Below are 18,614 nucleotides of genomic sequence, written 5' to 3' on the forward strand. Positions count from 1 at the left end.
AGATCCTTGTTGTTTATCTATTTTACATAAAGTAGTGTGCATCTTTTAATCTCAAACTCCTAATTTATCCCTCCCCCACCCTTTCCCCTTTGATAATCATTAGTTTCTTTTCTATGTCTATCTGTTTTTGTTTTGTAAATAAGTTCATTCATATCATTTTTTTTAGATACCACATATAAGTGATATCATATGATATTTGTCTTTCTCTGACTTACTTCACTTGGAATGATAATCTCTAGGTCCATCCATGTTGCTGCAAATGGCATTATTTCATTCTTTCTTATGGCTGAGTAATGTTCCATTGTATATATGTACCACATCTTCTTTAACCATTCATCTGTCGATGGGCATTTGGGTTGCTTCCATGACCTGGCTATTGTAAATAGTGCTGCAATGAACATTGGGGTGCATGTGTCTTTTTGAATCATGGTTTCCTCAGGGTATATGCCCAGTAGTGGGATTGCTGAGTCATATGGTAGTTCTATTTTTAGGTTTTTAAGGAACCTCCATACTGTTCTCCATAGTGGTTGAACCAATTTACATTCCCACCAAGCGTGTAGAGGGTTCCCTTTTCTCCATACCCTTTCCAGCATTTATTGTTTGGAGACTTTTTAATGATGGCCATTCCGACTGGTGTCAGGTGGTACCTCACGTGTGGTTTTGATCTGCATTTCTCTAATGATTAGTGATGTTGAGCATCTTTGCATGTGCCTGTTGGCTGTCTCACTCATGACTTTGTGAAGATGCTCACTGACTGAGGAGCCCAAGTGACCAAGACAAATGGTCGTAAGATCAGGTTATTTGCTCTCAAAAAGAAAAAGAGAAGCTTTCATTCCAAAGACATGATGAAGCCAATGAGCAGGTGCCCTACCCCTTCCAAGTTGAAATTCGCTGCCCCTCGAAGCCCATCTCAAGTCCCCCCCACCCCCCTCGAGCTCATCCCCCACTCCCCGGCACACACAAGCCTCTGCTTCCTCCTCACTCCAAACGACAGCACTGACCGGATTTGCCAGGAGCCATCCAGGCCGAGTGCCACACAGAGACACTGGACGTGAGCCTGAGCCTCACAGGCTCGATGGGGTGGGGGCCCAGGAAGGGGGACACCAGAGGGAGGGCCACCAGCAGAAGGGGGACACCCAGGAGGGAGCAAAGGACGCGGCTGCTGCTTACAGGATGTGGGTCACGGCACCGCCAGGCACCGCAAAGCCCAAACTGGGAGGGTCCTGTACCCCACCGCCCAGGACCCTGCATTTTATCCCACAAACCATGCAGCGTCATTGGGCAATCTTCAGCAGGCACGTGACACAGGATTTCTCTTTCCGCCCCTTCGGGAGACACTGGGGGACAGGCGGCTGGAGGAATGGAGACCAATGGAAACGCCCTTCCCGTCCTCTAGGGAAGTGAGAGGCTCACAAGTGGCCGTGTCACCACAGCATCGCTAGACGCTAAAGGATCCACATCACTTCCCCAGAGCAGTCCACACGCCTGAAAGCGGTCCCACACCAGGAAAACCGTCACTGAGATGCACCCTGCAGGGTCTGAGCGTCCTCCCGGGTCACCCCATCCCCCAAACCCTGAAACTGATGGGCCCATTCCAGAGATCTGTTCCTGGTAGAGAGCAAGGTGTCCAGTGTTCCCTAAAATACAGCTGATCAGAGAGGATGCACCAAGAGTACCAAGCATTGCTGTACAGCAGATTTCCCACATTCACAAAGTAGAGCCAACTGCAACAGACATGCCACCTGCTGTAGGAATGATACAAGGCACTTGGCAAACACTCTTTTGGACACAATCTCCAGGAAAAGCCTTCCTCAAAATGGTCCCTAAGGTGTGTATGGAATGCGATGGCTAAGGTGTGACCAGATTCCTATGCCTTGGAAGCCAGGATGGTGGAGGGCCAATGGGGCTAGTGGTTACTTGCACAGGAGCACACGGGTCCCTTTTCTTTGCAGAGGGCAGGACACCATCTCTGTAGCATCTCTGTAGCTCCCCAGGGTCTGACGCCAGGCCATGCACACTGCAGGTATTCACATCCTTGTCAAAGGATAAACCAAGGTACACAGTATCTCTTACTATCTTAACTTTGAATTCTGTGCCATCTGCGGGGGACAACATCTTACGCACACCTAGATGTGTATGCCCACACCTATATACAACACCCTATTGGCCAATATAAGACTCAAGGACTAAAGTATATGGTAACATAGAGCAGATCCTGATCCTATTAATGTTACCCAAGTAATCTATAATTTTTAAATTTATTTTATTGAAGAACAGTTGAGTTACAATGTTGTGTTAATCTTTGTTATACAGCAAAGTGATTCAGTTTTATACACATATATGTATGTGTGTGTGTGTGTATATATATGTGTGTATATATACACACACACACACACACACACACACATATATATATACACACACGCACACACATTCTTTATCATTTTCTTTTCCATTAAGGTTCACCACAGGATATCAACTATAGTTCCCTGTGCTATATTCAACAGCAGGACCTTGTTTATCCATTCTATATATAATGGTTTGCATCTGCTAATCCCAAACTCCCAATCCCTCCCTCCCCCACCCCCTCTCCCCCTTGGCAACCACAAGTCTGTTCTCTATGTCCATGAGTCTGTTTTTGTTTCATAGGTAAGTTCATTTGTGTCATATTTTAGATTCCACATATGTGATATCATATGGTATTTGTCTTTCTCTTTCTGACTTACTTCACTTAGTATGATAATATCTATGTCCATCCATGTTGCTGCAAATGGCATTATTTCATTGTTTTTCTATGGCTAAGTAATATTCCATTGTATATATGTACCACACCTCCTTTATCTATTTCTCTGTCAATGGACATTTAGGTTGTTTCCATGTCTTGGCTATCGTGCACAGTGCTGCTATGAACATAGGGGTGCATGTATCTTTTCAAATTAGAGTTTTGTCCAAAGTAATCTATAATTTAAGGCTGTCCCAGCCAAAATCTCAGTGGAATACTGGGGAAACCTTGACCTAGTAATTCTTATGTTCATTTAGAAGAACAAACTTGTGAAAATAGCTGGGAAAGATCTAAAAAAGGAGACTGTGAGGAGAACTTGCCTTATCAAGCATTTAACTATACTCTAAAGTCATGGTAATTAAAATGGCATGGTAGTGTTGCTGGACAGACAGAAATGGTATAGATGAGAAAGTCCAGAAACAGACATACGTTCACGTAGGAATGTAGTCTCTAGCATGTAGGGTGACCAGCCATCCCGGTTTGCTGGGACTGAACACAGTTTCCGAGGACACAGCACTTTCAGTGCTAAAACCAGGATGGCTGGTCACCCTAAGGTATGTGGAAAAGAATAGTCTATTTGGTGAGGGGTATTGGGATACTTGGGCTGCACACTGGAACCACCTGGGGAATTTTACGGGTACTCACACCTGACATTCCAAGTTCATTGGTAGAGCCGAGACCCGGCATCCAGGTTTTTAATGTGTACAAAATTTGAAAACCACTGGGACGATTGTTTGGGAGGAAACTAAGCTGCTCCCTACCTTCCGCATGTATGCTTTTCAGATGGGCTAAATATTTCAAGATAATAAAGGGTTCCAGATAGTGGCCAGACTGCCTACTTCAAGGCGAGATGTTTGGTCCCCCTCATGGGAAATCTGCACTCCTTGCAGCTGGGGATGGGGTGCAGCTCACAGGCCCAGGCAACGTCAGAGAGAACACATTTCCTCTGGCTCCAGGTGGCATGCACATTCTTCCTTGAAGCAAGCAGATTTGGCCGAGGACAACCCACCTCTGTCCACTCTTAAAAAATAGAGGATCCTTCCTTTTCTCGCCTCAACAAAAAAATCCAGGTGGCCAAGCCACTGCTGCCAGCTTGCTGCAAAATCATCTCCCGCTCTATTTTCTACTGCCCAACAATGATGAAATTTTATACACACAACATTGGGTCTTTTCACTCAAGAAATATCTCCCCATTTATTCAAGTCTTAAATGTCAACAGCACTGTGGGTTTCTTCATAGCTGTAGACATGTCAGAGGAAGCTGATTCTAAGACATATTAGTTTCTGTAGCCATGGGGAATGGATATTCTCTCCTATCATATATATCTGACTATTGTTGGTACATAGAAAAAAAAAATCCCTACTGCTTTTGTATTATAAGCCCACTTTTAAATTCCAATAGTTTTAGTTGATAATTTTATTCTCTTTTCCAGCATTTTGTCTGGCTGCACTGCACTTCCACAGTTACATGACAGTGGTGCTGAGGCATCCCTGACTTATTCCCAATTGTAATGAAAATGCCTTTACTTTTTAACCAGGGCTGGTCCAGGGTAAGGCAGGCATGGCTCTCGCCTCGGGTGCAAAATTTAACAGGGCACCAAAAAAACTCGGGAATCAAAACAGATACGATTTTAATGGAATACTTTAAAAAAATCAAAATTTAATGGAAAAAAAATCCACAATGAACAAAATATCAAAATTTTAAATAAAGATCGGTATGACTTATTTTTTTCTTTTTGCCTCAGGCTCCAATAGGGCTTAGCAGGCCCCTGTGAATGATCTAGTTTTTTAAAAGTTTTCCCCATTAAATACAATGCTGTTGTTGGCTTTTCCAGAGTTTGATGGTGCAAACCATTCTGTCTTCCGTGGATACAAATGGAAGGACCCGCGGTGGCCTCCCAGGAGGGCAGCCGCGTCTTTGAAGGGTCTGCAGAATTACATCAAACCTACAGGGGCACTATTAAAGATGAAGACAGAAAGTCCTTGTTTAAATTCAGACCTCCACTTACTGTCAGGCCTTTGGCAAGATATTTAATGGATGAATGGCCTTCCCCTCCTGGGAAACTGGAAATGATGGCCCTGCATGCAGGGCTTGAAGTGGGTTAAATAAGAGAGTAACCCACACTGGCCTCACTTCCATGAACACTTTTTTTCCCTACTACATACAGGGAATTGAGGAACATTTTAAATGACATTTGAAGGGAGAGAATGCAGTAGAAACTCTCTATTAAGTATTATTTAATGGCTACATGATATTTCTGGGCCCAATGGACATTATCTAACTCTTCCCCTATTGAACACACAAACTGTGTTTTATTTCTGTATAATAAATAATGTCTTGATGTTTCCCTAAGGATATGCTCTACACCATTTTCCCCGCTCCAGGGCTTTTACCCAGGACTCTTTAAAACTTTTTTTTCAATCCAAGGTCCAGGTCCTCAGAAAAGGCCCAGGAGGGGTGTGGCCAGAAGAGCATTCACCACCCCGACAGTGGGGGGTGTAGGCAAACATATTGAGGGCCTCTGCTTCTTTATATATACTTCTTTTTTAATTTTATTGAAGTATAGTTGATTTACAATGTGTTAATTTCTGGTATAGAGCAAAGTGACTCATTATACACATATATATATTCTTTTTTATATTCTTTTCCATTATGGTTTATCACAGTATATTGAATATAGTTCCCTGTGCTATACAGTAGGACCTTGTTGTTTATCCATCCTATATATAATGGTTTACCTCTGTTAATCCCAAACTCCCAATCCATCCCTCCGCCACGCCCCCTCTCTCTTGGCAACCACAAGTCTGTTCTCTATGTCTGTGAGTCTGTTTCTGTTTCTTGGATAAGTTCATTTGTGTCATATTTTAGATTCCACATATAAGTGATGTCATATGATATTTGCCTTTCAGATTCCACATATAAGTGATGTCATATGATATTTGCCTTTCTCTGTCTGATTTATTTACTTCACTTAGTATGATAATCTCTAGGTCCAACCATGTTGCTGCAAATGGCACTATTTCATTCCTTTTTATGGCTGAGTAATATTCCATTGTATATATCTACCACATCTTCTTTATCCATTCCTCTGTTGATGGACACTTAGGTTGCTTCCATGTCTTGGCTGTTGTAAACAGTGCTGCTATGAACATTGGGGTGCATGTATCTTTTCAAATTAGAGTTTTCTCTGGATATATATGCAGTATTGGGATTGCAGGATCATATGGCAACTCTATTTTTAATTTTTTGAGGAATCTCCATACTGTTTTCCATAGTGGCTGCACCGATTTACATTCCCAGGAGGTCCTCTGCTTCTGATTAATCATATTAAAGATAAATCCTTCAGAAAAGACTACCTGGAAAGCAATTCAAATGTTCAGGAGAAGCACAATTATCTGCTATGCATCCAAGGAAATGAGGCCCTGTGTCCATACTCAATTAATTCTAGAACGGCTCATGAATCAATAAAAATGCAGCCCCTGCCTCGGTGCTCACCACTCTCCTCCTGGAACATCCTCATGAGATGTGGGAAATAAAGGCTCATTGTCAACAATAAAGGGTTCCACTGTCCTTACTCTAAGCCACATTTTTCTTCTGCAAGAGGAAACAGCATTAGTCAGCTCTTAGAAGAGGTGAAAGACAGCAGACCAAGATGAAACATAGTGATGCAGGGGCCGCAACACAGGCTGGGTTAAAACGCTACCTTACAAATGAGCTATGGACTCAGCCAAACTGTCGCTGCCCCCAGTCTTGTTCCCAGTTGGGTCTCCCATGTTGTAAAGATAATATTCTTTTTTAAAGATAATATTCTTTTTTTCCTTCCAAATATAACACAGTTGCTTTGACTACACACAATATGGGTTTAAACAGTCCTGGAGTACACCTGTACAATCAGCTCAAACATCCCAGACAAGAGTCCTTGAATAAGGATCTTGCTGCAAGGTCACAGACAACCACGAGCTCTGAAATTAATTAATCTTCAGAATTCTACAAGAGTTAATAAATTAATCTTCAGAAACCAGGCTGACATCCAACACTGTCACACAAGACCATACCACCTAGCTTGGGGTCAAAGAGGGGTGTGCTTCTTTTTTGAAAAATGTCAGTAAGAACGGCAAAAATGTTGAGCACACACCAAATCTCCAGGAGCCGGATCCCAGTTAAGCCAATGTTATTAGCACATCCGTAAGACAATTATGCAGTGATTAAAATATTTACAAAGAGTGTATTGCATAAAATGTGCTGTTATAATTTATTCACAACCAAATAAACATAGAACAAACTGTGAAGAAATGCATTAAAATCCCAGCAAAAGGTTGCCTTTGAGTGATGGGACAATGTTATTCACTTCCCTCCTTTCTTCATTTCTGAGTGTGGTATTTCTACAGACAAATAATAAATAAAAAGACAAGTGCCGTGGAGTGTGAGCCTTCTGCAGCCACACCTGTCAGCGGGCTTTTCTTCAGAGGAAGGATGGGGGTCTTAGCATCCCTTGAAAGAGCCCCAGGGCATGGGTGGGCATGATTTGTTCCATCTGGGCTTTCGATATGCCAGGATATCTGTCCCACCATGTCCTACTCTCAGAATGAGCAAAATGGAATGATCCGTCCCTTAAATACGATTTTTAAATGCTGTCAGCCCTTTACCAATAGCAAGTCTCCAGGAGCTGCTATTTTCAGCATCCCACAGTGTAATCTACACCTGTCACCCATGTTCATGCTGTAACGTACAGCAATTTGGCACCCAAGGAACTTCTGGGACGGCAGATATTTGCTGTTCTTATTAGTTACTCCTAACAGTAATAAGTTAATTCTCTCCCATGAGAACAGCTGGAGATAGGGGTGACTTACCAAAGTCAGCCCCTGTTCCCAGTCGCCTTTAGGAAAAAAGCAAAGGTCCAGACAAGAAGGCAATTAAACAAAACAAAACATTACCATCACTGACCTTTTTCTCAACATGCTTGAGAAGGGGCCCAACTTTTGCACATGCCAAGGCCTTGTGCTAAGAGGGACATTGCCAAGTGCCCTTTACCAGCTCCATCCTGGTACAAGGAAATAGATAGCCTCCAGGGAAAGCAGACAAGACTCCAGGGAAAAGTGTATTTATTTCTGCTGGCTGTCCTGCTATTTTCATATTTTTCTAGTCACTTCCAAGTGCATACATCACTGCGAAGATTTCAAATAAATCTCATTTTATTTATGGGCTGATTTGTGTCTCCCACAAATTCATATGTTGAATCCCTTAACCCCCAGGACCTCAGAATGTGACCTTGTTAGGAAATCGGGTCATTGAAGACCTAGTAAAGATAAGATCATTAGGGTGGGCTCTAATCCAATATGACTGATGTTCTTATAAAAAGGGGAAATTTGAAGACAGACACACAGGGAGAAAGAACGCATGTGATGAGGAAAGCAGAAATCTACAGGGTAGGGAAAGATGGGCAATGCCAGAAGCTGGGGAAGAGACACAGGACAGACCCTCCCTCACAACCCCCAGAAGGAACCAACCCTGCTGACACCTTATCTCAGACTTCTGGCCTCCAGAGCTGCGAAACAATGCATTCCTGTAGTTTATGCCACCCAGTTTGTGGTACTTTGTTACAGCAGCCCTAGCAAACTGATACAATCCCTAAGGATTCAAAGTACACCACTCAAAGGAGTTCCCTTGTTTTTCATCTTCTGGAGAGTTCTCCAGCATGTAATCAGGGTGTGTTTGCACTCTGGCTCTAACCATTGTTTAAGCTATTCAAGTTTCCTTGGCTTTCCATATAAATTCTAGAATCATCTGGTTGATATCTTTTTTCTTTTTTTTTTTTTAATCCTGCTGGGAATTTGATTGGGAGTGCATCAAATCTATACATCAATTTGGGGAGAATTAACATCTTAACTATAATGAACCTTCCAAAGCAGAAACATGATCTATCTTTCCATTTCCTTAGGTGTTCTTTGATTTCTCTCATCAGTATTTGTAGTTTTCAGCATACAAATCTTGCACATGTTTTGTTAAATATAAACATATTCCTTTTCTCTTTTTTTGGTGTATTGTAAATGTTCATGTTTTCTTACAATTGCTTTATTGATATAATACAGAAATATAACTGATTGTTGTATAGTGACCTTGCTAAATTCATTTATTAATTCTAGGAGCTTTTTGTAGATGCCAAGGGATTTTGCAGACAATGATGTAGTCTGCAAATAAGAGTTGGTTTTATGTATTTCTTTGCAATCTACATGCCATTTATTTCTTTTCTTTGCTTTAGCACACTGGCTAGGACGTCCTGGATGGTGTTGAACAGGAGTGATCAGAGCCACAAGACCTTACCTTGTCCTTGATCTTGGGTGGAAAACAGTCTTTTACCACTACCATGATCTTAGCTGTAAATTTTTTGTAGATGCCCTCTTTCAGGTTGAAGATGTTTCCATTCCTGTGTGCTAAGAGTTTTTTTTGTTTTTTTTTAATCATGAATGGATTGGATTTTGTCAAATGCTTTTTCCACCCGTGTTAAGATGCTTGCATGGTTTTCCTTCTTTACCCTGTTAACATGGTGGAACGTGTTGACTGAAGCTTGAATTTTGAAGCAGCCTTGCATTCCTGGGAAATCCTCACCTGGCCATAATGTACTGTCCTTAGGCATTGCTGGATTAACTTTGCTAATACATTGTTAAGAATTTTTTTACGTCTATGTTCATAAGGCATATGGTCTGTAATTAACTTGCAATATCTTTATTTCCTCATATGAGAGCAATGCTGGCCTCATTAAGTGCATATGGAAGTATTCTTGCCGCTTCTATTTTCTGAAAAAGACTGTGCAGAATTGGTATTATTTTTCTCTTAAATGTTTCGGAGAATTCAGCAGTGAAACCACCTGGGCCTGTGATTTTCTTTTTTGGAAGGTTTTTTAACCACAAATTTCACATCTATAATAGAAATAGAAAAATTCAGGTTCTCCAATTCTTCTTGAATGAGTTTTGGGAATTATTTCAAGAAATTGGTCCATTTCTTAAGATGGAAGCCCAGATGGATGAGACCTTTCTTCTTTCCTAATATGAGCATTTAATGCTATATACTTCTCTATAAGCACAGTTTTGGCTGCATCCCACAAATTTTAATATATTTTCATTTTCATTCAGTTAAAAATATTTAATTTCCCTTGAGACTTCTTCTTAGACCCATGGATTGTTCAGAAATATGTTGTTTAATTTCTAAATAGTTGGGGATTTTCCCCAATATCTTCCTATCAGCAATTTCTAGTTTAATTACATTATGGTCAAAGAACATACTTTGCAGGATTTTGATTATTTTATATTTGTTAAGGTTTGGTTTTTGGCCTAGAATATGGTCTATCTTGGTGAAGGCTCCATGTGCACTTGAAAAAGAATGCGCATTTTGCTGTTGTGAGGTAGAGTGTTCCATAACTTCCCACTAGGACATATTCATTGATAGTGTTACTCAGATTTTCTGTATCTTTGTTGCTTTTTTATCTACTCGTTCTATCAGCTATAGAGATGGTAATGTTGAAGTCTCTAATTATGGATTTATCCATTTTTCTCCATTTAGTTCTATCAGTTTTTGCTTTATGTACTGAGGAGTTCTATTGCTAGCAGCATACAGGTTTAGGGTTTTTATGTCTTCTTGATGAACTAAACCTTTTATCATGTGTAGTGGTCCTCTTTATCCCTGGTAAATTTCCTTGTAAGGTAGAATTTCTCCAGTGTTAAAATAACCACTCCAGCTTTCTTTAGTGTTTGAATGGTGTATCTTTTTTCCATCCTTTTATCTGTAATATCTCTGTGTCATCATACTTAAAGTGGATTCCTTGTAGAAAGCATATACTGATAGGTCTTGTTTCTTAATCTAATCTATTAATGTGTATTTTTTAATGGTGTGTTTAGGCCATTTATATTTAATGTATTTATTGATATGGTTGGATTTGGTCCACTCTTTTATTATTTTTCTGTTTGTTTCCTTTGTTTCTTGTTCTTCTGTTTCCCACTTCCAGCCTACTTTTGGATTGTTTAAATTTTTTTTAGTATTTCATTTATCTATTATCTTTTTGGCTCTAATTCTTTGTATCTTTTTTAATGCTTGCTCTATGGATTAATATATATATTATATTGTGTGTATATGTATATATATACATATATATAATACATATATATCTTTTCATGTTCTACTTTGAGTTAACATTTTGCCACTTCAAGTAAAATGGAGGAGTCTTACAACCATATAGGTCCCTTTATCCACAGCATTTATGATATAGTTGTCATATGTATTATATCTATATACATTAACACACACATACCCCCAGTCAGTGTCATAATGTTTGCTTAAAACCCTCATAGGTATTTTAAAGAACTTTAGAGGTGAAAAATAGTCTATTATAATTACTCAGATGCTTTTTCATTTCTGTTGGTCTTCCTCCATTCCTGAAGTCCCCAGTCCCTTTGGTATCATTTCCCTTCATCCTAAAGAACTTTCTTTAGCAACTCATGTAAACAGGTTTGCTGACAACAAATCCTTTTAGTTTTCCTTCATCTGAGAATGTCTTTATTTCACCTTCATTCCTGAAGGATTTATTCACTGAATTCAGAATTTGGGGTTGATAGTTTTGTTTTGTTTTGTTTTGTTTTGTTTTTTGAATGTTAAAGATGTTCCACTGTCTCTGGCCTCCATGGTTTCCAATGAGAAATCCACAGCCACTCAAATCATTGTTCTCCTATATTCAATGTGTCATTTTAAATTTAGCTGCTTTCAAGACTCTTCCTTTTTCTTTGGTTTTCAGCAGTTTGATTATGATATATCTAGGTGTGATTTTCTTTTGGTCTATCCTGTTGGCAGTTTTGAGGTTCTTAAATCTGTAAATTTATGTCTTTCACCAAAATGGGATGTTTTCAGACATGATACTGTCAAATATTTTTGTGTAACAAGCTGTTTTTCTTTCATTAAAGGATTCTAATGGTATAAATGTTGGAGCATTTTATAATGTTCTAAAAGTCCCCAAAGTTTTGCTCATTTCTTAGAGTCATTTTTTCTCTTTGTTATTCAGGATAATTTCTATTGATCTGCTTAAATTTCACTGATTCTTTCCTGTGTCATAGTCATTTTGCTTTTGACCCCATCTAGGGAAATTTTTATTTCAGATATTATATTTTCAGGTCTAAATTTTCTATAGTATTGTTTTTTTAGTTTATATTTCTCTTCTGAGAATTTCTGTCTCTCAGCTCATTTCAGAAGTGTCCATTCAGCATGAGGGCTGGGACCAGTTCTCCTGCTTCCCTACCAGGCTCTCTTTGTCATGTTACATCCTCATGGAGGGGCCACTTGGTGTCACCACATGCTTTGCTGTAGGAACAAATGTGTCAGGTCTCGGCCCCTCCACAGCCGGGATCCCATTAGTTCTCAAGTATCCCTCTGAGGCTGAGGCCACTTGGGGCCAGAAAAGGGAATTTCCCAGGAGGGCTAGGGAGGGACGTGCCCAGGGAACAGCTCTCTGAGAAGCCACGGTTCACCAACTCTAGAACAGAGAGTGGGTGCTGGATTCAGACAGTGGAGGGCGAGGGTGGGGGGGCAAAGGTTGTTGCCAAAGCAAGAGCCAGCTGTCACCAAGCCAGCAGCACCGCCAGAGCGCAGAGCCCCAGCAGCTCACCCAGAGGTGGCAGCTGGAGTGTGGACCTGGCTCAGGACACAGGAGGCAGGGTCCGTGGGTGGGGGGGAGGAATGGCCCCTCTAACAAGGACAGTCAAGTGTTCGCCTCGCTCTGGCACTGATTTGTCCCCAGTCCCAGCAAACTCTGGCCGGAAATAGCCAGGCTGGAGAGCTGTCTCTCCCTGCCTGCTTCGTGGAACACAGGGACACCTGTAGACCCTCCTCTCCTGCGAACCCCCCACCCCATCCCAACAAATCCCCTGGAGGCACCACCCAGGCGATGGCCAACCTGAATGTCACACAATCATTCATTCATGCCATCCTTCCCGCAATTCTCCCAGGCTGTCTGCCGGCCCCCCAGAACATTCTGTAACTTTCTCTAGAGGCGGGGGCCAGCACATCCACCAGCAATGGCTGCTGGAAGGGTGTAAAGGAAATGCAAAATGCTGAAACAAAACTCCCGAGGTGGAGAAAAACGGCAGGATACTCCGTCACATGATGATCTTCTGAATAAAAGATCTCCCTCGGGATTTCTTTAAATAACCAGCTTCTCCTGGCTTATTTTAAATAATTTAACTCTACTTATGTGTAATTTTCTTACACATGTTTCCTCTGTGGGAAGCAGGGAACTCTGGGGTATTGAGTGGGGTGGGCAGTGGGGGGAGTTTGCAAAAGAGAAGAAGATGCAGGAGTCACCTGCCGGGCCGCCTCTCCTCTGGAGGGCACCTGGGGTATCTGCACCCCCAAACTCCCCACACACAGGCTCCCTAGTCCTGAGTGGGGCGGGCCCTCGTCCTTTGCTGGGGAAGAGCCAGCTCCACCCATACTCCAGTTTTGGGGGTCTACTGACGGGCAGCTCACCAGGCTTCTCCAGAGCTGCTTCCCACCACCTTTGGGCTCAGCTGTGTCATCCCCGCTCTTGGCTGATGTCTGCACAACGATTTTGATCCTCCCCACAGGAGACCTGGGCTGCCCCTGTCTCCTAAGTAACGCCTTGTGACCCTAGAAAAGTCTGGGGAGGGGAGAGGCTGTGGGTACTTACAAATTAGGTCCCTGCCTGTGGCTTTTCAAGATACAAATTCAAAAAGATACCTAGGCCGTCTGCTGGCAGTTGCGAGGGGGAGGCAAAGCAGAACGTGTGGCTGGCAGGTGACAGGGCTGCCAGGTGATGGAGAAGTCGGGGGGCGGGGCTCCCCCTGTGCAGAGTGAGTCAGGGATGAGGGGCGGAGCAGGCTCTGGCGAGGACCCCGGGCACGTCTCCAGCCTCCTGGTCCATCACCTGCCGCAGAGGGTGCAGCCAGCGCCAGTTTTGGGTTGGGGTGAGGTTGGGGGAGGTGTTGTCACCAGCAGCCTCTGGGCTCAGCCTCCAACTGGGGACAAAGACTCCAGAGCTGTCCTGGGTCAGGGGGCTCCAGGGCCCCACTCAGGGCCCTGTCTGTCCGTGTTCAGTCCCAAGGCCCTGGCTCTTTAGCCCCCTCGTGCCATCTCTGGCCAGCTTTGCATCCGACAGCTCCTTCACCCGGTGGTCCCCACACGTTAGAGACCGGGAGTCACCCAAGGGCTTGTTAAAGCTCAGAACACTGGGCCCCGCCCTCGGAGCTTCCGAGGCAGGAGATGTGGGTGGAGCTGAGGGTGTGCTTTTCTAACAGCTGCCCAGGTGGGGCTGATGCTACTTGTCTAACACCACATTGGATGGGATGCCAGGCCACCTGCCCACCCTCCAGTGGTCATATCTTTGGAAACAAGGATAAAAATCCCAGGACTTCTCAGGAAAACAGATTCGCAGGTTTCAGATCTGAGAAACTAAATGCAGTCATCACAGCTGCGCCGAGGCCCCCCTGGTCCCTGCCCCCAGTCACATCTCCTTCCTGAACATGAACAAGAAAAGAGGATTTCAAGGCCATATCTGGGCAGGACAGCTTGGATAAAGATGGAAATACTCCCCTCCCACTGTGATCAGGAAAGTCAGACCTCCCCACGGCCCCATCGCGTCCTGGCAGCTGCAGAGTTCCCGCTGCCCATGCTGTGGCCAGGCATCTCTCTGTTGGTGTTGCCCATCCTCTCCGCGAGGCCCACCTCAGGGTGGAGCAGGCTGCCAACCCAGGGCCCCTGACCTCAGGGCTCGGGATCTGAAGCCAGAGCGCAGAGGACAGAACGGGATCAGTCGGTGCCACTAACGCAAAGGCAGATTTGGTCTGGACAGTGAGGGCTGACTTCGGGGATGAAGAGATTAAGAGACAGATGGCTCGTCCCTGAAGCTGAGGTTGTCCCAAGTCAGAAGTCAGTGAGATAGCCAGATGGACGGTGACCAGATCAGATGAAGAAACTGCTGCCTTGGTCAGCGTTCTTCAGAAAATGAGAACCAATAGGATGTAGACAGAGAGATTTATTTCAAGGGATTGGTTCACAGGATCCTAGTAAGCCTGAAATTTGCAGGGCAGCCTGGGACTTATGGCAGGAGCTGATGTGGCAGCCTTGGATCTGAAGGCAGTCTGAAGGCAGAATTGCTTCCTCTCTGGCGACTTCAGTCTTTTCTCGAAAGACCTTCAAGCCATTGGATGAGGCCCACCCACATCATGGAGGGTCATCTGCTTTACATGTGATTTAAATGTTAATCATGTGTAAAAAATACCTTCAGAGCAACATCTAGACTGGTGTTTGACCGAGCAACTGGACACGATAGCCTAGCCAAGTTGACACATAAATGTAATCATCACAACTGCACAGATATTACTCTGGTCCTTCAACACACACCAACCACAGGTACTGGGGAGGCAGAGGCAAACAAGACAAAGTTCCTTCTCTCATGGAGGTGACACCTATTCCCCTGCTGCCAAGAGTTGGGCATTCTTACTCTCAATGGCCCTTCTCAAAGAAGTCCCCTTTACCACATACCTTTGGCCTCTACCCACAGTCTCCTCCTGCTAACACCACTTCCTTTCCTCGGTATTAAGACAGCATTCTGTGCACAGCCTACAGCCTTCCCTGGTGATCCCCTGGCCATCCTGGGATTCAGAATTTAGGTATAATGTAGCCTGCATGGCAGAATTCTGTGCAGCTATGCTGTCCCAAGCTCAGCTGTCCTTCATACCTGCTGACTAAGGAGTAGGGTCCTCATTCAGAGATTTCTTACAAGTGACAGACCTTCCTTACACCAGCCTTGGGATCTTCCTCAGACATTCATTTACTCACCCTATCTTCTGTACTCGGAAATTCTTGCCACCCATATGCTAAGACTAATTCACCAGAGCATCTAAAGGAGCACATACTGTGTAATTTAGGGGATGGGTCTCAAAATCATAAAAATAAAACCATTTATTGGCTTTTGGGTATAAACCTCAAGGCCTTTTCCATCTATCTCAAGCCCTCTGGAGTTCCCCACCTTCCCAGAGCAACTAAAGCCACTTTTTCTGAAAATGACTCAGAAACAGACAGAAACCCAAGGTAATGATGAAAACACTATTTCTCAAAATACGGTTCAAACAGATTCCTGGATCAGAACCTGCTGAGAGGTGGGCCTGGGAATCTATCTTTGTATGAAGCACCTCAGATCATTATGTGCCCAAGAGTTTAAAAATGACTTCCCCAAGGATCCCTTCTAGATATGATGAGCCCACTTGATAGCAATCATAAAACTGTCCTGGATAAGAAAAGAAGGGTGACTCTGGTGGGTCAGAAACTCTACAAATCACTGAACAGGAAGGCAGATAGACTCAGACGGAAGAATGAAACCACAGCCCCAGGTGGGCACAGATGAGGAAGGACAGCTGGGGAAAGTGGGTGAGACTCCAAGGTTGTTCCAAAATGACAGATTCCAGGATGGAAGGTCCCCAAGCAAGCAAGGGTGAGCGGAGGAGTCTGAGAGTAGGATCAGCTGGCAGGCGCACACCACCCATCCTCCACCTCTAGGGCCAGGCAGCCACACAGCACTGGGGTCTTGTCAGCGAGGAAGAGAGAGGGTAGGGAGGATGCCTGTTAGAGACCAGCCAACAGTTGCGCTACACGCATCACAGTGAACGTTCAGAACAAGGATAGAGAAAATCCTCCATGCTTCAGAAGGCAGGGGTGGGGGTTACACACAAAGCAACAAGAACCAGATTATTGGATTGACGTCATACTTCTCATCAGCAACACTGGACGCAGGAAGACAATGGGAGAGTATCTCCAAAGTTCCAAGGAAAAGACATTGGTCAGAATTTACACCCAGCCAAACTGTCCTTCACACGAGAATTCAAGATGTCAACACTTTCAGACATGCAAGTAGAATATAAGTAAATGATGAATGTACTGTTACAAGGAGGAAGCACAAATACAAAAGGAACGGTGATGAGGAGGAGAAAAAAAGTAAAATTTATTACTAACGACTGTAAAATATTTCAACAATCTGGAATTCTAGGACTAAAATTAGAAATGATACCATCAACGTGGGAGGAGAGGTTGAGGCAGCAAGCAGAGGGAAGTAAGATGATGCCAATATTTTTGTTTTGTAAGGAAGGAGGGCACATTCACCAACTCCAGATGGCAACAGAAAAATACAAGTTTATCTCTGAGTTATCTCTATAAAAGGAATAGGATGCATAATTTCTAAATCACTAGAGGAAAACAAAAGGAACACAGAAAATGCAATCCACACAACAAAACAGAAGCAATAAGAAAATATTAACCAACTAAAATCTCAAAAATAGCCCAAACGTATCAGCATCACTGGATTAAATACACCTAATCAAAGAGAGTTTCAGATTAGACTACAAAAACAAAATTCAGTTCTGTGCTTGTTTTGGGTTGAACTGTATCCCCCCAAAATTCATATCTTTAAGTCCTAACCCCCAGTATCTCAGAATATGACTCTCTTTGGAGACAGGGCCTTTAAAGAGGTAATTCAATCAAAATGAGGCTGTTAAAGTGGGCCCTAATTCAATCTGACAGCTGTACTCATAAGAAGATAAATTTGGACAGACAGAGAGACCCCAGAGGTGCAAATACACAGAGGGATGACCATGTAATGAGGCAGCAAGAGGGTGGGCACCTGCAAGTCGAGAGAGACCTCAGAAGAAGCCAACCCTGCTGACACTCTGATCTTGGATGTCCAGCCTCCAGACCTGTGCAGAATAAATTTCATCTGTCTAAGCCACGTAGGCTGTGGTATTTTGTATGGCAGCCTGAGCCTACTGATATACCATGCTCTTCATACTCTTTTTAGTCCATCTGTTTGAAAAACATAGATTTTCAGATTCTTTTAGAAAATGCAACCATGATGTCTTAGTCTATTTGTGCTGATGTAACAAAAATACAACAGCCTGGGGACTTCCCTGGTGGCACAGTGGTTAAGAATTCACCTACCAATGCAGGGGACATGCGTTTGATCCCTAGTCTGGGAAGATCCCACATGCCACGGAGCAACTAAGCCTGTGCGCCACAACTACTGAGCCTGCGCTCTAGAGCCCGTGAGCCACAACTACTGAAGCCCGCACACCTATAACCCGTGCTCCACAACAAGAGAAGCCACCACAATGAGAAACCCACGCACCACAACAAAGAGCAGCCCCCCTTCGCAGCAACTAGAGAAAGCCTGTGTGCAGCAACGAAGATTCAACGCAGCCATAAATAAATTAATTAATTAATTAATTAATTTTAAAAAATACAATAGCCTGGGTGGCTTATAAACAACAGAAATTTATTTCCTACCATTCTGGAGGCTGGGAAGCCTAAGATCAAAGTGCTGGCAGATTCAGTGTCTGGTGAGAGCTCATTTCCTGGAGCAGAGGCGGCTGTGTTTTCTCCCTGGGTCCTCACGTGGAAGAAGGGGTGAGGGAGCTCTCTGGGGTCCCTTTTGTAAGGGCACTAATCCCATTCATGAGGGCTCCACCCTAATGACCTAATCACCTCCCAAAGGCCCCAATTCTTAATACCCTCAACATTGCAGGTTAGGATTTCAACATGTGAATTTTGGAAGGACACACACATTCTGTCTATAGCATGGAGTTGTTTGCAGGCTCTTGCATCACTACACCTAAAACAAAATAACATGAGACTGCTAAAAATAAAAGTGTAGAGAAAGATATACCAGCAAATACTAACAAGAAGAAAGCAGGTGTAGTAATATTAATCAGATGAAATAAATGTAAACAGCAAAGTATGGAAAGGGACAAAAAGAAATATTTCTATTAAATCCACCAAGAGCATCAAG

The 18,614-nt window shown here is 43.3% G+C and overlaps 1 protein-coding gene across 4 annotated transcripts in view; it reads right to left on the reverse strand.

The window, feature by feature from the left end:
- Nucleotides 1-18,614, reverse strand: part of APBA2 (amyloid beta precursor protein binding family A member 2) — a 232,895-nt gene that overhangs the window by 67,503 nt on the left and 146,778 nt on the right. The window lies entirely within an intron of this gene.

Source organism: Balaenoptera ricei, chromosome 2, assembly GCF_028023285.1.
Source record: "Balaenoptera ricei isolate mBalRic1 chromosome 2, mBalRic1.hap2, whole genome shotgun sequence".
NCBI classification, from domain to species: domain Eukaryota; kingdom Metazoa; phylum Chordata; class Mammalia; order Artiodactyla; family Balaenopteridae; genus Balaenoptera; species Balaenoptera ricei.